General features: G+C 43.2%; 1 protein-coding gene and 1 long non-coding RNA gene across 2 annotated transcripts in view; one reads left to right on the top strand and one right to left on the bottom strand.

Moving 5' to 3' along the window:
* Window positions 1-25,289, top strand: part of RASGEF1B (RasGEF domain family member 1B) — a 143,725-nt gene that overhangs the window by 36,769 nt on the left and 81,667 nt on the right. The gene's annotated exons all lie outside the window — the stretch shown is intronic.
* Window positions 7,353-12,694, bottom strand: LOC119716915 (uncharacterized). The gene is made up of 3 exons (XR_005265719.2): window positions 12,247-12,694; window positions 11,649-12,044; window positions 7,353-10,230 (listed from the first exon to the last, which is right to left on the bottom strand). It is a non-coding gene; the product is annotated as an uncharacterized lncRNA (long non-coding RNA).

The following is a 25,289-nucleotide window of genomic DNA, read 5'->3' as shown; positions in this document are numbered from 1 at the left end:
GTTTCTGCCTTTTTCAAGGGATTGGCTGCTGGAAATGTGATAAGAACACTTAAGTGTGTTATTTTTGGTAAATGCTTCTTTGTGGTATAAATTGGACCTAATTATGATTAAAAACTTGTTTTCTTTCAACTTTCTGGAAGTAGGCATGGGGTAGACCCAAGCTGCTCTATGATCATCAAATAGAAATATTTCTCTTTGAAAACTTTTTTACTTTTGTGTCCTCCAATTAGAGGAAGGGTGAAATAGGCTGTGCAAATGCAGCGTGGCATTTAGCATATAGTAGAAGAGAGGACTCCCAGCAGGACCGCATGGTGAATATGAGGTAGAGCAGAGAAAACAGCTCAGTAGAACTGTTTTTGATGAATGAACAGGAACCTTATGAACGGTAAAGCTAGTGGTAATCTTCCGAAATACCCTTAGAACAAATGGATATATAGGTCCTAAAAATGGCCATCAAAAGCATCGCCCTGTTGCTGGTGGCTGTTGGGAGTCAACATTTCTTCTGACATAAAATATAATGTATGAAGAAATCCTGGAAAATGATCATTGTGTCCACGCAAGAAACAAAGCATTCCTGGAGCACCGCACGGACTCCCAGGTACCTGCTGCAAGGTGAGAGCGCTACCTTGGCTCCTGCTGAGAACAGATGTCTTCAGATAGAAGGCGGATCGAGGGGGAGCAAGGTTCTTCTGCCCATGGATAAGGCTGACGGGTGGGCAGTGGTAGTGCAGTCCTTCAGCTTGCAGGAGTTTGCCAGAAGGTCAGCGCGCCCTTGGCAAGTAATTTATCTTGACAGCACCAGCTGTCAGTCAGATGTCCCAGCGCCGCTCTGCCTGCCACTCTCCTGTGCTGATGGCTGAGATAAATGCCAGGTGCTGAGTTGCTTGATGGTGGATGAGTGGATTGTGGAATTCTGTCTGCAGTTCTTTTCTTTGCTCCTTATAGGCTACCTAAATTTTTCTTAAATACAAGACGGTTCAAGTCAAAAAAGGGAGAGCGAGTTGAGGAAGCAGGTCAAGTGTCTTGTGGAGAGGCTGCTCTTCATGGAACGCAGATGAGTTTTTTGAGCTTGCATGGAGGAATTGTTTTCACAGATGCAGGTCTCCTGGTTCCTGTCTCAATGCTACCAGTGTCCTCTGGGAATTTAGGTTTCCTCACAGTATGGAAATGCATTTTTCCTTTTACATTAGGTGAAACGTAGCCATCCCTGACTAGGTCAAATGTTGCATGCAGCTGTTATTTTGGGAGCTTGCTTTCAGTGTGAGCTTCTGACCCCTGTAAGTCAGTGGCAGCTTTGTCCTGATGTTACTTAAGTTGTTGATATTTGGGCAAAGGTTATACATGTATATTACTACAAGCTCTGAGTGAGGAATTGAAAACTAAAATGGAGAAAGCTCTCCCTGCCCCTGTTGTTTTTTTGTTTTTGTTTTTGAATATTCTTAAATTAGGGTGATGCACTCCACAAAATTTAGGCCCCCTGTAGTGCCACATGCTGTTACTGAAGGCAATAGGAACTTGGCCAATAGCTCCCCTTGGAGCAGGCCTGGGGCTGTGCAGGTGTTGGGAATACCTCTTAAATTCTTCACCTGTCTTGGTCCTTTGTTAGGCTGGTTGTATTTTACTGTACAAGGGGAGGGGAGGAGAGGGGGGTTCTCAGAGACCTGAGAAGGACAGGTTTCATACATTTCCAGGTGGTTCTGAAAAGCACATCTAAATGTGATGATACCAAATAGCTTAAAAGAAAAGAAATATATGAAGTGTTCACTCTTAAGATTGATCTGTATGCTAGGCTTATAAAACATAAAAAAAAAAAAAAATCATGGCTGTTTACCTGGTTTAATGATCAAGGAAGGCCAAGCAATCCAGTTCAGATTAATATTTAAATAAAATTGCAACTTCCATTTTTTTAGGGACCTACAAAAGTGGTTATTAGATGCCAGAATAATAAGAGAAGACTTCTTGCTTTTTGCTCCTCCAGCTTTTAAGCATTGCCATGTGTCAGTAATGATGGAAGATGAGTAGAATTTCACTCAAAGTTTGTTTTCTTGATGAATTGCATTTGGAGTTGATTTAATTATAGCACAAATGGATTAAGCTATATAGCTTTGAAGAACCCCCTGCTAGGCACTGATCTGGCTATTCCTTGCATGTGAAGGTGTTGGAAGTTGCTCAGGGGAGAAAACTGGAATGGCAATTTCCCAGTACAAAGTAAGATGTAGCCTCAGGGGATTCCTTTGCTCTTTTCAGGGGGTGATTGCTGACTCTAAGATGAGGCTGAAATATCGTGTGTGAGAGCATCAGGAGGTGGGTTTTGGAGGACTAGCAGACAGCATTACATGTGTTGCCAGTCACTGAATGTGGGGGATGTTTGACTTCAGCAGGATCCCTGGTTCGTTGTAATCTGCAGGCTAGGAGGAGGGGTGTGTGCTGGAAAAGGCTTTGAAAACCACTTTGAAGGAGCGATGATTGATTTCTTCTCCCTCTCGTCCTTCCTGTTTCCATGCAAGGAACAGCTGTGGAGAGACTGGGTTTTCCTCTTCCAACACTATCCTGGGTTCGAGGGGATAGATGCCTTCCTGACACTCCATGGTCTAAGGTCAAGCTTTGCTGCTTAAACTGGGCCCTGGCTCAGGATCTGAGCTGTAGTGCGATTCCTCTGGAGCCTGTGACTGTAGGCTTACACCGATTTCAGCCACTGACAAAGCTGAAACAGCGAAGTCCTTTCAGATGATAGAGCTAAGCCACAAGGAACATGAGCAAGGCTGCTGCTTGCTCGGTAGTGTAGGTCTTGGAGATCATCTCCTCAGGAGCAGTCCTGTGCTGTTGCAGGAGAACAGCCTGATACTGGCAATGAATTTGTCCCAGAGCCCTTAGTTTTGGAGAACAGAAATACTAACAGCTCCAAGAACCACAAGAGGAAGTTACCTCAGTCATCTTTCTCAGACGAGCTCTTCACGGTCAGTGTTGGATGCACTGTTTTTCTTCATGACACTGGCTTTCTGGCTGTGAAATGAGTCAGTCTGAAGTGAGAAGCATTATGAACAGAAAAGCAGCATATTATGGATGAGTAACAAACTGTCAGAAATAATAATCTGGAGAGGATTACCAGCTGAAAACTGTCTTAAGCATATCTGCAGTTCACAGTTAACTTCTTTACATTAAAGGCATAGTGAAAAGTGGCTGGTTTGAAATGGTTTCCTCTCATCTTTTCCTGACCAATGTGAACTATCTATGCAATTATTTGCTATCCTTGCCATTGCAAATAAACTGCCTGTACCCAAGCCAAAGGTAGACCTGTATGGGAAAGTGTTTCCTGCGTTCTGTACAAGAACGTGCAGCCTGTAATGTGCAGTGCTCAGAAAGATGAGTGCATCTTGCAAACAGCACATAGTTACCTGAATCTTTCGAGGGCTCATCATCCGGAAGAAAAGAAACTTGCTGAATCAAAAGCAAGTTGCCTGTTCTTTTCTGCACATAAAAGTTATTGGTGCCCTGGATTTTGATGCTGTTTGTACCCACCTAGAGCCTGGCTCTTGCTTTTAGTTGAAGGACTGTTCAAAGTTAAGTAGGAAATAAACAGGCTTCTATTTCAGTTCTTTTTCTGTATGTTTTACGGAGCTGGGAGTTTGAACAAACTTGTGATTACTGGGGAGGAGGTAAGTGCAGAGTTGGTCATCGTGACAGAGAATTCAGCAATACTTCTTGCTGTGTAAGTGTTCTGCAGTTCAAGTCATGACTAAAGCATGCTAGAAAGCTAGGTGCCTAGTTTAAAAGTTGCTGGTCCCTGCTAGTTGCAGAATGGTGCCAAAACAAAATGCAGGTGTCATGATAAATGCAGGTCCCTGGATGGAATTCAGTGTTTTGCATTATGTGATGGAGAAATTTGCTCCGAGATAAGCCCATACTTCAAAGCTAAAATTCCGGTAGGAGGTTTTGTGAAACTTCAGGGTACGTACTGAATCAAGGTTGAAAGCTTTGTTTTTCTGAAGCACATGAACTTTCCCCATCACTTTTTTTTTTGTCTAAGATGACTGGCTCTGATTTTATTGACTGCTTGGTTGGATCTTGCTGTGTTTGCATCCTTGAACAAATCGTTTAGAACTCATTGCTAATGCTGGAACACAGAAGCCACAGGGAATGCGCAGCTCTTAAAGAAATTCAGGTATCGTAGTGCTTTAATTGCACTGTTACCATTGGAAGTCCCTCAGTAATTTGCACACTGCTAATTTGTGCATTTCAGCAGCATGGGTAGATCAGCTTCCTCTCCGCAGGTCAGTTAAGTGTGGCCTTTTGCAATGGGACACTGTGGGGCTTGACTGTGGAGCAGCAAGGAGGCTGACACAGATGTGCAGCATCAAACAGTGGCACAAGACAGCATCAGCCATCGAGTGACAGGCTGACCCTAGACCAGTAGAGGTGAGGACACTGAACCCCATGCAGAGCAGTGGGAACTCCTGATGGAGGGCAGGACCCCTGCATAACAGTGCTGTTGCATGGGTATTTTATCTATATGTTTTTCAGGGCATAAGCCTACATCCACAGCGATTCAATTGTTTGCGTTAAGCAGTTTGCTATGGAATGTACTCATAGTTGTATGATGCTTGACAGCAGAACACCTCAGATTCACTAATAACTGCAGTTGACTCGTGTCTGCTGCAGAAAACCAAGTATTCCTAAGGAATAATCCATTTGTCTAACAGGCAGGTACATAAATCATCACATCTAATTCTTGTGTTAGTGACTTGGGTGCAAATTGAAGGTAGAGGCAGCACGGAAAGACTTGGAAGAGATCCCGTCATATATAGGGTAGTGTGACTGCAGAAGGGAATGAGTTTAGCTCATTCTTTTGATGAGGAATCACAATGTGAAGTCTGCTTGAGTTCAGTTTGTCAGTGTGCCAAGTGTTTTTGTGTGCAGCATGTTGGTGACCATGAGTGTCAGGTGAGAGGGCTTTCGGAGCTTCCTAATAGAGTGGTGGGAAGGGAAAAAAAAATGCAGAGGATGTTGCTGCAGGAAGAGTTCTCTAACTGAGATTATTAAAGTTGTGTGACCGGAATAGGCAGGACATGTGCCAAGACAGGGAAGGAATAAAGACAGTCTCCTAAAAGTCACTGTAGGAGCAGGTGAAGGTAATGGCTGCTGCACTGAGGGTTTTTGAAGAGGGGCTTTTTGATGAGGGGGACATAAGGAAGAAACTCAGAAAATAAAAAAGGTCTTTGTGTATTATAAAGCTAGAAAGACTGTCATCTAGTCTGTGGGCTGTAGGACATGTGGAAATTAGTTATTTTCTTTAGGAAGCCATATAATCTTGAAAATTTTTGCCAGTGATGGGAGTCCACATTGTCCTGTTTGCAAGTTTTAGTAAAACATAGCCCTGTGCTCCTTGGGTTTCTTTGGCGTCTAAATACTACAGACCAAGGCCAGATCTCTGTGGAACTCGCTGGAGAATTGTACGCATTTACTGATCTGTTTACTGCTCATAGTTGTGATCTGAGATCTGTTAGCCAGTGTTCAGGATGCTACATGGGATACAGTTTGTAGCTGAAGGCATATGAACTTAGGTCTCTGCATATAGATGTGTAAGCTATAGCCAGACTTTTTGGCCCCCTTTGTAGACAGCAGAGATGTATGAATCTCTGAACGAAGCTTATTCCAAGGTGGATGCCTAAATTGGAGACACCTTAGCCCAGAAGCTGATTCCTGCATCTTACTCTCACTGCATCATGTAACATGATTTGTAAGCCATTTAATGAAACATCTTGTAGTACCGCATCACTGGTAGTAGTGTAATAGCCAGTGACCTAGGATAGGACAGACCGTTGAAGAAAAGAGAACTGAAAATATAGAAATGAGTATCTTGAGAAAGGGAAAAAGGTGTCTGAAAGGAGAAGGAACAATGCCTTCTGCACAAAACTGAACTAAGGAGAAAGCGAGAGGGATGTAGTACAAGTCAAAGCTGCAGAGGTGGAGTTGAGGGGAAGAGACTCTGAAGAGAGGAAGCTAACCTGATGGCTTCGGAGCTGCAGGTGAAGGTTCCTTCGAGTAGAGGGTACATACTAGAACAGCTCTCGATCGCTGTCTTGCACATGTTGTCTATTAAATTTTGGATAGAAGCATGAAGAGAAATGGCTAAACCTGGAATTATGGGTCTAGAGCTATTTCAGGTTTTCAGGATGCTAACGAGGGGACTCTTAGAGGCAGAAAGAACTGCAGATCATCTGTCATCACGCAGTGTGCTTGTGATTAGGGTGGGTTTGTGGTGACAGCACGGAAGAGAGAGTGGGAAGATATCTGGGTTCTATTACTATCACTGCCTTGCACTTACAGATTGACTCAGCTCTCAAGACTTTACTGCTTCTGTTTCCTGTAGATAAAAGAAAGCTGACAGGATATTATTCCCTTATTTTGCAAGGGTGTGACGATGATGTAGGCCAAACTTGCCACTCCGGTGGTTCTGATTGTTGCCTCTCATTTTAGAGCAGTGACAGGGGAAATGCTGAGTTACTCAGAACTCCTGCACTACTTTCTAGCTGTAAGACTGGGCTGTGACTGACCCTCACAGCCTCATTGGTGTAACTGATTTCCTGACTGACCTTGTAGATGGCTATTCCAAATTAGTTTGGAAGCGTTCACACAGGGTTCTGTCTTTGGCTGAACTGCAATTGGCTTTGAAACTGCAAATTCATTTGAGGCAGCAGCGATGGAAAGGCAAGATCTGTCTCAAGGGAGATTGGCTGGGAAGGATGGCACCATCTCATGGATCTACACTTTGCTTAGGTCAGCAGTTCCAGATATGCAGTGCTATTAATTCAGCCCCACTGAACATGGCCTTTTCTCTTCCCACCTTTATGCCTGTAAAAATACCCTTCCTTTACTTTATGACTTGCCATGTTTGCATTCCTTGTTTGGACAGCATTCTTACACAGCAAGCTTGAGGATCTGAGGAAAAGCCTAAACTTGTTGTTAGTGATACACTGTAATAGCACCGCTGCTCTATCTCAGACATGGGTCTTGTAAAACAGGTTTTTAGTCCTGTACCAGTGAATGCCTGGTGGTCTGCTGTCTTCTAAGTGGTGCATGAAAGCGAGCAAGCAAATGCTGCCCATCCCACCTCAGGCTTGCTGTTTGTAGGTCTGACTCTGGGGAAGATTTCCAAGGGAGCCTCAAAACTGAAAAGAGGTGGAAGAAAACCATGCAGACAAGAAGGTGGGAGGATCTTTTGGTCCAGTGTTGCACACTTGGGGTTCCTGCTTAATTCACAAAGTACAGGAATGTTTGGTCTCCTCTGAAAAGAGCAGGACTTCATCTTGGCCAGATGGAGTCCATAAGGAATGTTTGGGGTGTTTAACTTCTAAGGAGCAGCTATTTAGGAGATGTCCCTGATTTCTTAAACCAAACTGCCTAGATAAAATTGCAAGTGTCAGATCAGAGTTCTAGGAGTCACCCTGGTCACAATACTACTTAAATCCAAAGAAACAATTTTCTAATGAGGCATCCTTCCAGGTGTACTTTATTTGCCCATCTACACAGCCAGAAGATTTCAATAGCTGAGAAGTAAAAAGAGTAGAATACAACTACTTCACAGCTGGGTGGTATTACTCTGTAACAATCACTGGGTACATACCTGTCAGCTGCAGTGCTGTTAGCGTTTTTGAAATACTTGTAAACTTGGTGGTATCTAGGAGGAAGGGAAGAAATTGAGGGCCCTTTGAATTGTAATCCTGCTTGCAAATTAAAATTCAGTCTCACCAAGTCTTCAGCTCCATCTGTTTCGCTCTCTCCCATCCTTCTCACAGCACTGAAATCCTAATCATGGGATGCTTTTCCTAGAACAAGGGGCCAGGATCAACAACCAGGTTATTTATAGACAGTAACAGCCAAATTGGTGCAAGGTCCCAGTTGCTGTAATTTTGCTCATAACTTTTCAGCACATTTGAATTTTACTTCTCAGAGCAGTCTGGCTTGCAAAGGGCACTGAGCAGGCATTCACTTTGCAGCAATTTCAGGTCAAGCATCGGTTTGTTTAGCTGAGACCATCAGGTTTTAGAAGTGCTTAGGTAACATTTTTCCAAGTGTAAAGTAAGACAAAATTGGATGGTTTGACCTTGCTATTTTTCTTTGTAGTATACAACTAGAGACCTTAATTTTCAGCTCTATGCTGGAACAAGGACTGTTGCAGGCAGCAAGTCAGCTGTAGCTCAAAAGGTCTTCTCAGGTTGTAAAGCAGAGCTAAATGAAACCTAGAAATCTTTTTCAAGGAATGAGGTGGCACAGGTGCCTCTGTAAAGCTCAATACACTGTATTGAGGGACTCGGTGTTTTCATCACTAACCAGTGGATGAAGGGGAGCAAACCAGATTAAAAACATCAGTGCAGGGGGAAGCTGTATTACCTTCAGCTAAATATTTTGCACACACTGAAATGACAGTCTGCCTCTTGAGGCCTTTTTAGTATCCTTGGGTCGTGTAACCTTTGAAACCAAGTTCAAAAAGCTTTTTGAACAAATGAAGTCTTCCCACCCATTTAAATGATTCTTAAAAGTGGTAAATCAGGGAAAATGGCTAATTGAATCAGTTCATCTTACAGCGAAGGTCATGGGAAGCTGGAGTAGGCTTTATTCTTCTTTGGTAAGCCCTGGTGGAAGTGGAGCTGGCGCTTGACATTCAGGCATGATGTTACTGGATGCCTTCCTCAGAGGCAGGGGCAGCCGTGTACTGCCCACCGTACATGGGAACCGTGTGCTCAGCCCACTTCATCGCTGTGCTTTGTTCTGGGGAGCCAGGCAGAGCAGCCCCCAGCCAGCAGCAGCAACCTCTGGCCCCTTGATCCATTTGGAAGGCTGTCTCTTCTGTGTAGGGTCTGTGGGTGCCCCAGGCTTTGTCATGTGGCTGGGTCACTAATGGCTTTCTTGGGTTTGTGGTTGTGGCTGCAGGGAATGAATGCAGTCTTCCACCTGGGAACAACTGATTTGTGAGGAAAGGCATCATGCCACACTTAAATGTCCTCTCTGAGAGCCCAAATAAGAGCCTTTTGTAAATGGTTGTTGTTGTAGTGCTTTACTGTGCTGCTTGGATTGTGCTTTGCAGAAAAGCTGCTGCTGTGTTGGAAGCAAAGGAGTAAAAGCCCTGTCCGCTGTGCTAGTCATTGTTAAACAGTCTGGGTATTTAGTTTCCTGTCGAGGGGACCTTTATTTAAAGCTAATTACAGGGCAGGCTTGACTACATGTAGTTGCAATTCCTGAACTAGTTTTGCTGGTTTCAAAGCAAAAAGGCTTTCTTAGTCTCAGGCTGGTCAGTTATCCCACAAGCTCACATGGCATGTGCAAGCTTAAAAGGCAAAGTGAAAAACTGAGGCTGGGAGCAGAGGAAGGGACAGAATTAAAAGCAAATGCTCAGCTTGCCTTGTTCTGAGACATCTCTTAACCCTTGGAGGGGCAGGCTCTGTACTCTGGTCTCTTACACAAGAGGTGGAGGAGCTGAAAGAAAGGCATGAGGAAACTTCAATCCACTTGAGCATGAGGCACAAGGTGAAACTGCTCCCTTGCAGAGGATCAGCCTAAAGATACTAAGAGATGCAGCCATATCTTTTCCTGAGGTGGTTGTTGGTTCAGGATAGTCTATGTACCAGTGCATATGCCAAGAACTTCAATAATTTACCTCTCAGGCTCGTCAGGATAATTGGATCTGACCGAATATTTCCTTTCTATTTCATATTTAATACTTTCTCCAAGCTCTTAGCAGTTACGGTGTCACCTTGGTTTGTTGCCAGACTGTTCAGTATGATACCACTTCCATTACTTGAGAGAAAACAGTCCAGACAGAATGATGGACTTTTTCTTCTGTGCTGAGGCTGACCTGTACAGGTGCAGGGAACACGTGGCGTTCAGTCAGTGAGGTCCTGTTACAATGCCTAGCCAGTGCTGTTCTGTGCTTACAGGTACATGTGTGGAGCACTGCAAGTAGAAACAAAAATTCAGCCCTTCAATGGATGAAGTCATGAAAGTCATGGTGGGCTAGGCTGCTAGCTAATGCTTAGGTAAAGCTAATTTTCTTGGCTTTGAAGACATGCTCTTTTACATCCAGTGAAGTCCTGGTCCAGGGCATTGGCGTGTTTTAGTCCTGAAGTCCGGAAAGAAAATTGGTGGTGGCAATATTTGGACATGGGGAGCTTGCATGAATTTGGATGCGTCTTTGACCCCCTGGCTCAAGTATGAGGGTTTGAACACTTGAACCTAGGAACAGAAGAATATGGGATTGTGTTATTAATGAGTATTTCTGCTACTGCTGTCCTGTCCTAAAACAATGGCTCAGCTTACCAAAAGGGAGGGTGGTCTTTTTTCTGCAGTATTTAACTGATGTTGCAGGGCTGCGTAGGGAAGTCCTTGTGTCTGATGCAGATTGCCTCTAGGTAATATAAATACATATATATGCGTGTGTGTGTATTAAATGTGTTACACTGTGAAAATGAATATGGGGAGTAAACCTGAAATCTTCATGATCCTTTTTTCTCTTGTCTGGAAAATCGCTTGCTCATCTGAACTTGGTAGTGTTCATGGTTTGGTATGGTCATACTACTCAGGCAACAAGATGAGCATTGTGGCAACAAAATATGCTCCTGGCATGTTAGGGAAACATGCCAGGAGCAGGGAAAGGAGCAGGGAAAGGTGGCAAAATTAAGAAAATAACATGTCTCCTGTGCCCTTATTTTTGCTTGCTTGCCATGCAACTGTTGCAGAGCAGTCTGTGCCAGTGGCAGTCACTGCTTCGAAGAGGTGAGAGCAATGCTAGAAGTATCAGTATTACTGGCTTCATAGATCTTACTACTATTTTTTATTTGGTAATGTAATAGATTCTGTTAACCTTGGCTGAGATTAGACATACAGTGCAAAATTAGTTCTCAGTTCAGATGAAGGTGGTGGCATTCAGGACAGACTTGTTTTAATTGCACTTGATGTGTCAAACTTTTGAGGTTAAATGTTCTTTGATAAATGTCCGGGTTATCTCGTATTTAGATCTTCTAACTCTGAAAATTTAACTTTGCAACTTCATTCTTTACTCATCGTAGTTTATTTTTGTATAGCACCTAAGTGGTATCTCAGGGCCTGTATCAGATGTTCAGTCACATTCTGTGCACTTTACTGACAGTCTGCTGCAGTTGAAGGTCTATGGGAGCTTCCTTTGAGATGTTGTGGGGAGATGAGCAGTGACTTGTACTAATAACAGATCAAATTGTTCACTAAGTTGGGTGACCTTAATAGCTCATAACTTAAACTCCTTTTGCAGCAGTTTAAAAATCAGTACATTAACCACATAACTGTTACTTGTCTAGTAACCAAGAGACGGACTTAAATTCCCAGGGATGGAGTTCCTTTGCAGCCACTCAGTGCTTCCCACTTTGTAAATGCTGCACAAAGATAAACTAACTGAAGAGGTGATTGAAATTGCTCCTATTCTTTTTACATCAGTGAATTGTAGCATGTGTGTGCTACTTCATGATTTTCACAGTGAAGACACTGGAGAGATATTTTCCCCATGTAAGAGAATTCATAGTTTAAACCTCATCTATTCCTGAAATGTAAAAGGGTCTACATTTAGGGAAATGATACCCAACCTTTGTCATAAGTGTCAAAGCCAGGCTCTACTTGCTTACCGCTTTACAGAAGGGTGTTGCGGCATGTTCCCAGAAATCATCAGTTGAAAAACTGCTGCCAGGCTGAAGGGAAATGTGGCATGGTTTTTGTGCTCCTGATGAGCACAGCTCTTCAGGCTTCCTTATCCTTCCTGCCAAGGTGATTGTTCCCTGGGTGCAGCGAATGAGATTTGGCTATAGCCGGTTCTTACTTCTGACATGGCCTCACTGTGACTGCCTTCTTCCCTGAACCACAGGCGTGCAGTCTGCTTCCAAGATATTTAAAAAGCACTCACTTGGTTTCATGGTGTGGTTGTTGGCTGCTTCAAGAAACACTTGCTTTCAGTGGCTCTGTGAAAATACAGGCAGCTGACAAAGAGGTCTGACTCCAAAGAGCCTGATTGTAGATACTGCTATCTGCAAGGCAATTGGGAGACCTGTGAGGTGAGTTGCAGCTTTGTGTAATGGGAGATAAAGCAGGCTGGCTGAGAAGGGCTCCAGAGGCAAGCATAAATGTGTAGATGTGTTACTTCCTCAGATTAATCCCTCCCTCATCTTTCCCTTCTCTCGAGCAGTGCATCTGAAGCACAGAGAAGCAGAAAAAAGGTCTGGCACTTACTGTTTTTAAGGAGCTTGTACTGCCTTGTCTTGTGCTCCTGCTTGTCCAGTGTTATAAATTGTCTCAAACTTCCTCCCTGCTCCCCAGGGTGGCAGGTAAATGTCAGCAATGGGATCAGCGGGCAGCAGAACTCACGTGCCTGAATACCTCATCCAGTTTGCACAGTAAGGTCTGTTCCTGGGCTCAGGCCAGCTGAGTATGTTTTGAGTGGCTTATTTTAGCCTCTGAAGAGATGACTGGAGGAAATCTTTCCTTATCTTGTTCCGGAGACACCTTGTATTTCCCTGCTAATGTGAAGAGGTGCAAAGACATAAAGCTAGAATCTTCCTTGGAGCTACAGCCTCTTCCTAACCCTTAAGTGTACAGTCCTGTTATGGCTGAGCATTAATTGAGTTTCTGAAATCAGAGCCATGATTGCTTTCCGTGGTCTCATGGGCTTTTGGTTGCTGTGCTGCATCCTTGTTTCCTTGCTGAAGAGCATTCAGGCTGGTGGGACAGGCCATTTCCCCACACATGTGCGTGTCCAAGTTGTCACATGCTTCAGTGGCTCCTCATAATTGCAGTCTGTGGGACAGATACATGGTGCTGGCAACTGGATGATGGAAAAGCCCCGTAACTTCTGCTATCACTTGATAGCAGAATCAGGCAGTTCAGGACCTGTTCTGAAAACTCCCAGTTTCTCTTGTGGTAATTGCAGCTTGCTTGGAAATTCTGCAGGTTCAAAATTGAAAGGAGATCGAATCTTTTACTTCGAAATCTTGTCAAAATCCATGCAGTTCTGAAAATGACTCCACGAATTTTGTGGAGAACCTCTTTTTTTCTCTTTTTTCCTTAGATGGGTGAGCTCAGGTTTGGAAGTAATGTTGTAATCATCAGATCCTGTTTAGCGTGCACTATAGATCCAAATAATCTGTTGTAAGGTGTTGGGGTAAAGGGCTAGTGGCATTCTTAGCCAGAAAACTGATGTCACAGGCTAATGCTGCTCTGAAAATCATGAGAAAACCTTTGGAGTTGGCTTGACGTAGGTACCTTGTGGTGGAGGGAGTTGCTGATGCTGAGCTAGGGTGTTGGTTTCCTGCTTTTTTCTTTAAGGAAGTAGGATTCATTTAGAGAGGACAGAATAACATATAAACAAAAGGAAAGAAGATGTGAAATGGCACAAGATATGGGAAAACCCTAGTCAAGTCATAAACTTGACTGTCTTCTGGACAATCCTGTAAGCCTGTTGGCTCTAATTCAGAAGGAAGGGGTCTGGAAGCGGGGAACTTTGTAATATGATATAAAGCTGTAGAGCAAAAGCCTGAGGCTCTGATTTCTGTCTCCTGTGGTTAAAATGGTTTAGGAGGCTTTGGCCCCAGTTCAGCAAAGCACTTAAGTTCATATGCTACCTTTTCTTATTAGTCTCAGTGGAATGATTCACATGGATTAAACTAAGCCTGAGTTTGCTGGCCTTCCTGGAGCAGGGGCTTTACAGTAGGTTGGAAGCATGAAATTAACACCCCTAAGGATGGTGTTGACGTAAAGCTGATGTAAAGAAGCTCAAGTAAGAGCAGCTTGGAAGGCTTGGAGAAGAACGATGGTGTGATTGGTCTCATGCATTTGCTGGGCCAGATGCAGAAACTTGTAACAAATCTTAATAGTCTCTAGAAGAAACACAGCAAATTCTCTGAGGTGGTAAAAACTCTGTGCTCAAGTGTCGAGCCAGTTCAGAAACATGATGTGGCGCTGTGTGGGTGCAGATGGAGTTCAGAGCTGGAGATGCTCTGGGGGTCCTTGCCTCTCTGGAAGCTGCTGCCAGCTTTGCTACCAGGAACGGCCATATATTGGACAACTGAAAGCAGTGTCAGGACCTAACTGAACAGCAAGGACTCACCCGTGGCTCTGCAGACAGCACTAGTGCCGTACAGAGGAACCAAATGTGTTTCTTGTCTTGGATAGTCTGTGGTTAGCTGCTTGCTCAGGAGCCCCAGCAGCTTGAGGTAAGCTGCTGTGCTCTGTGATACAGGCAGCAGAAGCAGTCCTCATTGTCTCCTGAAGCAAAGCAGTAAGTGAACTCAACCATTTGGCATTTGCTTGTCATCTTTTACATGTATTTCTGCTGGAGAGCTCTCTATGAAAAATGCAAAAGGACCCATTTCAAGTGGCAAATAGCAAGAACTCTGAGGCTTTTCATAACATGTTAGTGATGGCATCAAAGCAACAAATGCAGGATGCTACCAGATCCTGAAATCAGTGTTTTCTTGAATAGAAAGTGTATGTTTGCAAAGTGGTTAATTGCTTGCAGCTTGATAGCGTGAGCATGTTGTTGAGCTTTCCAACATGTCAAATGGAAACCTCCAGCTGCTGCTGTGTTCCAGCTCTCTTTCTGGGTTGCTGTGGCTCCGGGACAGCTTTCTGCCCTGAGCTTTCCATGGCCAGCATTGCATGTCTTAGGTAAGCTGTTTGTTAAAGCACATGGGGCAGTGTGTTTGCTTCTGAATTCAGATTTATGTACAGGCCAGCAGGGTCACAGTGATGCTGTGGAAAGCATGTGAGAGGGCTTCTTTTCTCCCCAGAACGCTCACTGTCTGATTCATGGTCTCAGTGCTGCAAATTGTCTTTGTCCTCTTGAGGCAGAACAAGAAGGCTGTTCTTTTTCTTGTCTGTGTCTGTGATAGAAAGAGCCCTGAGAGAAAGACGTCTTACACGTGAAGTCTCCATCTGACTGGGTAACTGGATTTTGTGAGATGCTGCCCTTTAGCCCTGCGGTAGGGTGTCTGTGTCATGTACTGCTGCAGTAAAGGTTCCTGTTGCTGAATGCCACTCCATCTGTTTGGTGCCTTGTAACTTCATGACTGGGGAAATAAGGTATTCCTGGTTTGAAGGGGAAGACGTGAGGGACAGACAACCACTGTCTGAGCCCTGTTCATGTCTTTGAGCTGGCATATTTTAGCTTGGAGCCTTTGCATTCCTTTGGCCAGTACAGGCCTTAAAAATAAATAAATAAAATCCTGATGGGTGGTAAATAAAAGATGAAATTGAGCTGGTGGGATGAATAAGGGGCTGATGCTGTTGAATAGTGGTGACTGCCAGTACCCTTCCAAAGAAAGTTGTCTGATCACACCATTACCAATAGTGCTGTGTTCTGGGGGACTCGAGTGGATGTCAGTGTCACACTGGGCTGGCAGTTGTCATAACTTAATGAGAGGCATTTGTTTGAAGTTGTGAGATGCTATAATGGAAGGAAAAGAAGGCAGAAACTACTCAGTTAAGTGCTAGTATTTCTCTGCTGGAAGTTCTCAGGCTTACTGCTCTTCTCCCTTTGCATAGGAAAAGATTGCACTTGCAGCCCTACATCTTGTTGAATAAAAACGCATCAAAAAGAAATCCACTGAGCGTTGCTCAACACACAGACTCCACGTCCAACCCAGTAAAGCTCTGTGCTTGCACTCTCAGCTCCCACATGCTTTACTGGAGAGACTGTCAAATAGACCTCCCTCAGTAACCCTTGTCTTGAAGATCTGCATGTTAACACTATCCTGGAGATGAAGAAAAGGTCTGGACAGTGCTTTGGTCTGACCAGGGCACCTTGTCTATCATTACTCCTCAGCACCAAATGAAGGGCCCTACTCTGAGCACCTGGTATACAACAGCTTTCTTCCCTCTTACTCTATGGAAGCTGCCTTTGTGCTTCATTTTACTGGTAAAGCTGTGTAGGGCTGAAAACATTGCATCTGAACCAATAAGGATGAGGCAGTGGTGCTGCTTGTGAATTGTAATTGCAACAAAGGCCAGAGTATTCTTTTGAGTTTTCAAACGCAAACCAGAAGCAACAAAGAGCCTGAAGAAGCAAATTTGTAAGCATCTCTAAGGATGTATTCAGAACAGCTGATACACAGATAACAGGAGATCATTGTAGCCTTTTCTAATACCTTTCTGATAATTGTGTGGACTACGAAATGATTAAGAAAACTGGAGAGCGCTTAAATTGATGGCAAGAGGAAAGCAATTGGCAAATGATGTAGATAGATTGGGAAGCATGTACAATGATCCTCAAAGAAGAGCTGAGACAGCAAACAGTTGAGCTGTTGATGATGTGAAGAGTTAGAACAGGATGAGACTGGGGAAGAAAAGAAATGTTCCCGTGTCAGAGGAAAATCAGGTTGCAATGGTGAAAAGTGTGAAGTAATGTCTTGGATAATCGTGGAAGCCTCAGAGTTTTGAGTCATTTAAACCTGGGTCCCAGGACAAAACTCCAAAATATACTGTACATACCTACCCTGTAGAGCAGAGGAATGGATTTTGCTGTGTTTCATTTCAGTCGCTTTTCTGGCAGGAGCACTGACTGTTTTCTGGAGTAGAAAGTCAGATGAGTTGCAACTTGGCTGGGGAGAATGGAGGTTTCAGTGGTGTGTATGTGTATTTTTTTTCCCATGCATATTAGCAGCTGAGGATCAGATTTGTTAGGGTGCTTTCAAGTTAAGCTCCAATAATAAAAGTATCAAAATAGATGTTAAGACGACATGAAAAATTGTGTAGGAATCACTTTACATTATCAGATCCCGAGTTCTTTACAGAGCTTTTTCCATGCTTCATTGAAGCTAACAGGAATTTTGTTGCTGGTGTCTTGCAAATAGAGGCTGTCCCATGGTAAAAGCCAGTAACAGTGTACTGCATCCAACACTTAAAAAGCTCAATTACTAATTTCTTCTTGGAGTTAGTGCTGTGAACTGAGTTTGGTACCTTCTTAAATCTATAGTACAACTGTTCATGGACAGGGTGAATAACAGTGACATCTCCAAACGCAACCTTTTTAGAAGGTGTTTAAGAGAAATGCAGGTAATAAGCAACTTCAGTTAAGTAATGATTCACTTTATTTTATTTATTTTTATTTAAAGCTGTATTATACAACAGTTTGAATTAATGAAAGTATTCATTTACCTTTATAAGGTTTTCTTTTTTACTGCATGTCCAAGTGAGGACAGGGCTTTTTCAAGATGCTGACTTCTCATCCCAAGCAGAAAGACATGCAAAACTGGTTTCCCAGATAGCATTCAGCTTATCTGTCACTGTCAGAATTCCTAAACTGATGTGACACTAATGTGTGAGAGGGATTCCTCATATTAGCGTAGTAAGTGTCAAAAAGCATAAGCAGTCAATTTGAGGCTAGATGAGATGGCTGTGAATTTTAAGGCTGCAAAGTCTCCTTGGGGATAAATTATTTTGTAAGTACTCAACATTTTTATACTCAGCCTTCCTTTTGTAATAGACCTGCCAGGTGTCACTAGAAGCAAGATATTAAAACTAAAACGCAGACTTTGTCCAATGCAGAGAATGCTTCCAAAGGCGTTGAGGCTCAGTGTGCTTGGAATAAATCAAATCCTCTCCAGCTGCTTATCACCAGATCAAAGTAGCATCAATAATTACATAGCAGCCCATACAAAGAGTATCCTGGATCCTTCTACCTTTTAGGCCTCTGAATTTGAACAACTTTTGCTGCTTGACAGGTGGAAAATTGAGACGGAAAAGAGAATCTTCATCTCTTGGGAGAAATGAAGGCTTGTCCTAAGCAGAAAGCAAGGCCTGAAATACGGCTGTGACACATGTAAATAAATTGGAGTTGGCCTCCAAAGAGGAACTTTTCCTGTCTGTGTGCAGCTCGTGGGTTAGCTTTGTCTCCCTGGACTGCTCACGGGGTGTGGGTGGGAGAGAGAGAAGTCTGCCAGGGGTCATCAGTGTTTTGCCTTCATTTCCAAGCACAACAAAGGAATGTGATGTTTGCGAAAATGTGACTCACTGGAAAAGGTTTTGGCTGCCATGTGCCTGTTCGGATTGTAACGGGAAAACATCTGCTTTCCACAGTGTGTTACCAATCTGGAGAATGCTCATGGTGGTATATGTTAAATTGACTTCTGAAGTAACGTTGATAGGACGAGGAATCAGTATTAAAAGTACATCTTTAAAAGCTTCTCTGGTACTGAGGATGAATATTATTTCTCTAAAAGTTCTCAAAGTCTGAGTGTGTGAGGATTTTGTTGTTTTTGCTTTTATGAAAAGCCGTGTGCTGATGTAACAAAATGAATGGGGTTCTTGGTTTGCAGAAAGTAATGGGGGATGCACAACCGAAACTGATAATGCACACAAGTATAGGTAACAATATTAGCTTTATTGCTTACAGGATGGACTTTGTTACATCTCCTTTGTTTTGAGTAATGGGAAATATATCTAGGGGACAGATGGCATACCAGAGATCTGTGGGATGCTGAGGTTGCAAAACTTTTATAATAAAGACTGTCAAAAATGCAGACTTCTATCATGTTAATTGCACAGCAAATACTCATTGCAGCATATAGGGAAATGTGCTTGGTTTTGGTCTGGCTGAAGTTATATAAAATTGCTATCAAAAGCTTAGACATGATTGGTTTTCTTTTTTTCAAACTTAGGAGCAAGTCCTGTGACTATTTCAGCACGGCTCCATCAATAGACCAAAAGCACGTATGTGTTGACAGGTCTGGACTTGAGAATTCATATCCAGCACAGTAATTTGCCTGTTGCATGCTCATCACCTGACTCGTTTCTATGCCCTAACAGTTTATATATGCATCCTGCTTGGATCACATTTGGAGGAAGCATTGGCAGCTGGCCTAAAGGTTATATATAGCTCTGCACAGCAGGGTATGTAACTTCAGTTCTGGGTAACTAACAGATAACCAAAACCACCACAAAGAGAACGCAGATGCAAGTCTGTAGAAGGAAAGGGAAAAAAGGTTATTGTTCTCTTTATATTCTTGTTATATTCTGTATGTTCTCTCCTATGTGCTGTTTTCTATATTGTTCTCTTACCTACCAGTTACATAGCTAAGAGTGGCTACTTACAATGAAAGCATAGTATGATAAAACAATCATAATGGCAATCATAGGTGATACAGAAACATGTATAACGTGCAAATAAAATACCAGCGGTATGGAAAGAATAGGCTTTTTTAGGTGAAGTACTGCAGTTACTCCTGCCATTATGGATTAGGAAGTCACAAAGGTATAATAACTAAACATTTCAGGTACATTTAAATATATATTACCTATTATATAGATTCTGTGTATCTATATTTATGTATTTATACATAGAGAACAGACTCCAGGAAGGTATAGATCATGTAACAGCATGCCCAGCTGTCACACTGCTTGAAGTACCAGCACTGCCCTTTATCTGAGGGCACTGTGCAGATCTGGAAATACAAAAGGAAGTGAACTGGAGAATGTAAACATAGAAGGTGCTGTTTGTTCTGGATGACCTATTGCAGAGCCTTGGGCTTACTGCAGAACTTAGGTTTGCCAACGGCTGAAACTGCATATTTGAAACTTTTTAATAAGTACTAGAGTTGCGTGTAATATGAAAGGCCAAACAAATATAACCTGGCAAAAAAGAAGATCTGTCTTTTTTGTTCATCTTGATTTGTGTTCTAGGTGGGCTATGTAACATAGATGGTGCTGTTGCTGTCCAGTTGGAATGGATAACTGCTGATGGGATATCCCATCTGGGCAGCAGTGGGTGCAGCCAGCACCCCTTGGGGCAGCAGCTTGTGCGCTTGCCATAGGTTTGCTAGAGCTGAGGGCAACACCTCTGAGCTGTGCTAGGCACTCTGTTCCTTCCCGGAAATACAGAAGATAAAATGCTATTGATTTCAGCTGGTCCTTACTATTTCTGGTTATTTCTAAAAACTATTCTGGTGTACTCGGCGACTATTTTCTTTCATCCATTCCTCAAGAGCAATGTTTGGAGCCATTGTGAGTCTCTGACCCACTCTGGCTGGCACTGAGCATGGGCTCACCTGTGTTTGAAGCAAGTTAGGGAAGGCTTCAAAATAAATGCTTAGTGATATAGCTGTTTTGGCTGAAAATACTCTTTAAATGGTTCTGAGTGCACTTAAATTTGAGGTCTATTTAAGGTTTTGTAAGCTGTCTATTGATTTGTTCATTTTTCTTTTCCATTTTTTTTCTCTCATGCTTTTATCTCAACAATTACTGCAGCTTGTCCCAGAATTTGGTAATAGTACATGAGAAATGAGGGCAGCCTTCTAACACAAAGGTGCTGTTGGCAAGCTGGTGTACATGAGTTTATTTGTTGCAAGGGTATCCAGGCCCATATCTCCCTGTGAATGTTATTTCCAAAAAAAACACCACCACGATTTCATGAAACTCCTACTTAGGCTGAGATTTTCCCTAGTTCTACTTATTTATGTGTTCTCTAAAGCCTGTTCCCTTCTAAACGACTGTCTTCATCACCTGGAAGAAATTTAGACAGCTGCTACAGTCCAGAGGGATCTTGTGCCACTTTTTCCATGTAGTCTGAGTCTATGCTATCAGTGTGATATACACAAACTTTAGAACTGTGATGAATTTTTTTCCCTTCTTGTTTATGTGGGAGGTTTGGTAACTGCTTTTTAAAGGGCATATTTTAAAGAATGATCATTTGGTGAGTAATGAGGAAAAGACAGAATGTAGGAGTCTGCTTATCTAGAGAAAGTAAGGGAGAGTCCTGCTCTGAAAGCAGTGACGTGAATTTGTTTTGAGATGTCACTCATGTAGTCTTTGATTCCCGCAGGGCAGGCCTCCTTGAGATTGCTAGCTTATGCCTGGCAAAGTGTCAAAGACAAAACTGGAGCTTTCTTTAAGCCTAAGGTAAGCTAGAAATCATAGAATCATTAAGAGGGTGGAAGAGACCTTCAAAATCAAGCCCGACTCTCAACCTGACCTACAGAGTTGGACCATTAAACTGTGTCCCTTAGTGCCACGTCCACACGTCTCTTAAATGCCTCCAGGGACAGGGGCTTCCCCGCTTCCCTGGGCAGCCTCCTCCAGTGCTTGACCAAGTAGTATTAGCATAGTAGTACAGCTACTTTAATGAAGAAAAATATTTTTATCTGGCATGGTCTTGGGTAAGTCTGCCTAATGTTTTTTGAATTGGAGAAGACAGTTGTGAGTGGTTATTGATTTCCTGCCTATAAGCGGTGCCTTCTGTGCGTCTGGTCTGCATTTCCACATGTCATGTATTTCCTGTTTATTTTGTGTTCTGTGGCAGTGGGAAGCAAATCAAAACTCCAAGTGTTTTTTCTTTGACACAAGCTATCAGAATCAGGGCTGAAAGTTCAAGTTGAACAATTGTTATCTGCTAGTGTATAGATGAACAGAAAGGGTCAACAGCAAGGGGGCGGAATTGGCAAGTGGCATATAACTACGTGTTAGCAAAAACTAGAAAAGAGTTTGCGGCACGTTGGCAGGACCTCACAGAGCTGCAAAGATTTGGAGATGTAGCAGATGAGCTTAAATGCAAACCATTGCTGGATAGGACATGCTGGAAGTAAGAATTAGAGTACTGTTGTGGTATACTTTATTGTGAGCAGACAAGGAAGAAAAGCAAGGTTTTAATGTTGACTGTTCAATGAAAACAGATGCTCACTGCATAGCAGAAGCTACAGAACTGCATGCTTACACAGCTAAGGAGGCTACTCAGTTCCAGTGTATTAGGTAGGATAAAAATGAATGAAGTTTGCCTGCACTTGGTTTCTGGCAGCAGAGGAATCCTGCCAAGGATCCAGGTGCTTTCTGAAGTTGGGTAGGTTATTTCTCTGAAGCACTCAAGCAAAGTTGGGGGCTTATTAGAGGATCACCAATCCAACACGGATACCAAACCCTGTTTTTTTTTTTGTCCTAAATAGTATGATGTGCCAAAAGTACATTAAAAGAGGCTGTAGAGAGGTGGGGGTTGGTCTATTGTCCCATGTGCCTGGTGACAGGATGAGGGGGAACAGGCTAAAGTTGCGCCAGGGGTGTTTTAGGTTGGATATTAGGAAGAACTTCTTTACCGAAAGGGTTGTGAGGCATTGGAATGGGCTGCCCACGGAAGTGGGGGAGTCACCCTCCCTGGAGGTCTTTAAAAGACATTTAGATGTAGAGCTTAGTGATGCCATTCATCTCCTGGTGTTATTAACTGGCAGATTCCCGAAGAGACAGGCAGCTTTGACTAAAACAGGCTTTGTGATGTCCCACACTGTCAGGTGTTTGATTTATCTTGCTGTTTTGATGCGTCTCCCCCACCCGGAGGGCAGGGTGGTTACAGAACAGTCCCAGCTTGCTTGGGAATCTGCATTACCAGGCCTGCAGTGTTTTGATGCTGTCTGATGTGCTTCCCTTGAACAGCTGCCGATTGCTGTGGCGCAGCTCTGCTTGGGCTGCAAATGCCCTGGAGCTCGGGCACCTTCTGTGGGGGTGAGAGGAACGGGGCTGTTGAGGGGCGATCAGTTTCTTTCTCCCCCAGCCCTTTTCAAAAACTGGGCTTAAAGACAAAATCCAAGCGAAGGTGTGATGCTGTCTCAGGTTGACAGCTAGTAGAGCTCTGTCCAGTGAAAAATACCTGCACCTGAAGAGCTGTCAGTTCTGTTCATGTAGCGTAAAGCTTCTTAGCACTGAGTTATAAAAAAAACAAACAACAGAAACCAAATTTTCAGTTAAAGAGACACACCATTTGATGGGAACTGACAGAGCATTAGTACAGCAGCCTCCGGTCCAGCATCCCTCATTTAACAGCCCTCCATCCCTAGTTTCATCTCAGCTGCTGTTCATCAGATACCATGGCTTTATGCCTGGAGCTCTTAGTATTAGCGATATTTATTCCTCCTACCCTGATTTCAGCTGATGCATCAATTAATGCAGGATTAGTTCTGAATTGTAAAGTTTCACAGCAAAAATGTTCAGATATCATGTTTAGTTTTACAGGGGTACAGTTCAGGTTTCCACTTTGTCCCTTTCTGAATGAGCCTTTTTGGTGGCAGGTAGCTGTGTCAGCTGCAGCTGCTGCTGGTCTGTTGCCACCTTCCACGTTTTCTTTTGCTTCAGCAGGGGGAGTGAATGTAGTTGACATTAAAATGTAAAAGTAGCATATTTACTAAGGTAGGGTTTCAGTACTGTGGCTCCTGATATTCAGTGTCTTTCCTTCATTCATTGCTGCATGCGGCTTTTGTAACTGGTCTGATTTTTTTTTTTCCATTTTTTCTCTTTTTCCTTGAGATGTCCCGAGATGTTATTATTGCCCTTAAGTAAGGTTTGGAGTGATTACATTTAAACATGTGGTGTGGATCAGAACTGCTAAATAGGCAAAGCAAACTTCTTGGAAGTTGCTTGTTTGCTTATTCTATAGCAGTGAGGTCTGTTTATTTCTCCTTCTTGTTTTGTGTAGGCTGTTAACAGGAACTGCACCTTGCTCCTTCTGCTAGCTCCTTTCGGAGCGGTTTCTGCTAGGAAAGCTATCGCGTGCCTCCCCCCTTGTGTGAGCGAAGTAACAGCTGTCTGGTCATGGGGCTGCTGGAGGCAGCCCACCAGGCAACTCATGAACCATGAAAATTGCCTTGCAAGATGGCACCTTTTGTTCTTGGGAACGCCAGCAAAATGTGCAGTGAAGTTGGGCTTTGGGTGACGGGTTACTTGGCAGCATGTAAACGTGCCTCTCCCTTGATCCTTATGCTTGTGTGTGACATGAGAACCTTTGCCATAGCCCTTCTCCCCTGTGAGTAATTTGGGGTGTTTGCATTGGTCCAAGACAGTCTTGTTTTACTTAAATCTATTGGTTTTAAGGAAACTTACGGAAGAATTGCGTGGCCATGCAATAATGGGTAGGAAGAACAGAGTACCTGCCTGATCCAGGTGATCTCCTGGCAGGTATAACTAAGCCCATGGCAGCGACAATACAAAGTCAGACTTGAGATGGCTGCAGTCTACTAAGGAATATACTGTGCCCATAGGTAAATACCCAGAGAGCAGTAACAAGAGGGCATGCTTAGGTGCGATTTGTCCCATCTACGTCCGTGTCTTTGAAATATTCTCAGTATGTGGCTGTTCTTCAGCCATGGATAGATTTCTCTTCCATGAAATTTTTGGTCTAAGTTTGAACTTAGGCTACTTTTTAGGAACCAGAGCTGCCTTCTGCAGTGAATTCCATGTGTCGTGTTCTGCTCTTTGTTTTTTGGCCGGACTGCTGTTAGTTCCATTCAGTATCTGCTGGTTCTTGTTTGAGAACAGTCACGCTCAGCTGTGTATACTTTTGAAGAGCTTGCATTGCAGCAATGTTTCAGGCTCCCACACGGTCTCTATATGCAGTCCCTTGTGACTGAAGACAAACCTGGTGACTTGGAGCAAGTGGTGTTGGAACGGTGTAGTCAGCAGGGTGGAACTGTAGGAAGCAGCCTTTGAATATGCTTCTGACTCTTTGGTTCATTTTTAAATTGCTTGTTTTAGTGTATGATTAGCATTTCTGATTTTGTTCAACTCTGACCCTGATTTGAATACTTATTCCTTTTCCTGCTCTCCAAATGGAATACTGACATGAAGTTGTGACGTAAAGCTGGCAGCTTTTCTGAAAATCTCCGGAGTTGAAGGTTTTTGCTCAAATTTCATTGTATCTGCAGACATAGTACTTTTTTTTTTGGCCAACAGTCTTGTGTGCGAGTTCTTGCTAAGCTCTTGAATAGTCACTCAGCTGTAGAACTCCCTCTCTGAAATGACAATTTCTAACAGAACAGGGCACTTGAGAAGATGACCAGAGGTCACAGCAGCACCCTGATTTGTTTTCAGAAGTGCAGTGCATCTGGCAGCTGCCATTGACATCAAAGGAAACTTTCTGGTGCTCAGATCTCTTTAATAGGCTGTGTAAATATCAGTCTTCTCCAGACAGCAACTTCTTAATATGTTGTTTCAAATACCTAAAGTCTCTGTTCTGGGAGACTTGTTGCTGCAAAGACCTTTTATTTGCTCTCATATTCTATGGAAGTGTCACTGGCTTTATTTTTGCTTGAATATCTCAAGACATCTAAACAAAGATATTAATGAAGAGAAAGTCGGAAGTTCTTGTTTATTTTGTACAGGGTCAGCGAATGAATGATATTTCTGAATGGCCTTCAGTGGGATTCAGTTTCGCATTGAATTTAAGATTGATGAGGATGTTTAGCTCAGAGTTCACTGGAAACTGGAAATTGTGAAATTCAGAATAATTGGTTGTTAGCCAGGCACACACA

This window comes from Anas platyrhynchos, chromosome 4 (genome assembly GCF_047663525.1).
Source record: "Anas platyrhynchos isolate ZD024472 breed Pekin duck chromosome 4, IASCAAS_PekinDuck_T2T, whole genome shotgun sequence".
NCBI classification, from domain to species: Eukaryota; Metazoa; Chordata; class Aves; order Anseriformes; family Anatidae; genus Anas; species Anas platyrhynchos.
This window is presented reverse-complemented; position numbering and strand designations above follow the sequence as displayed.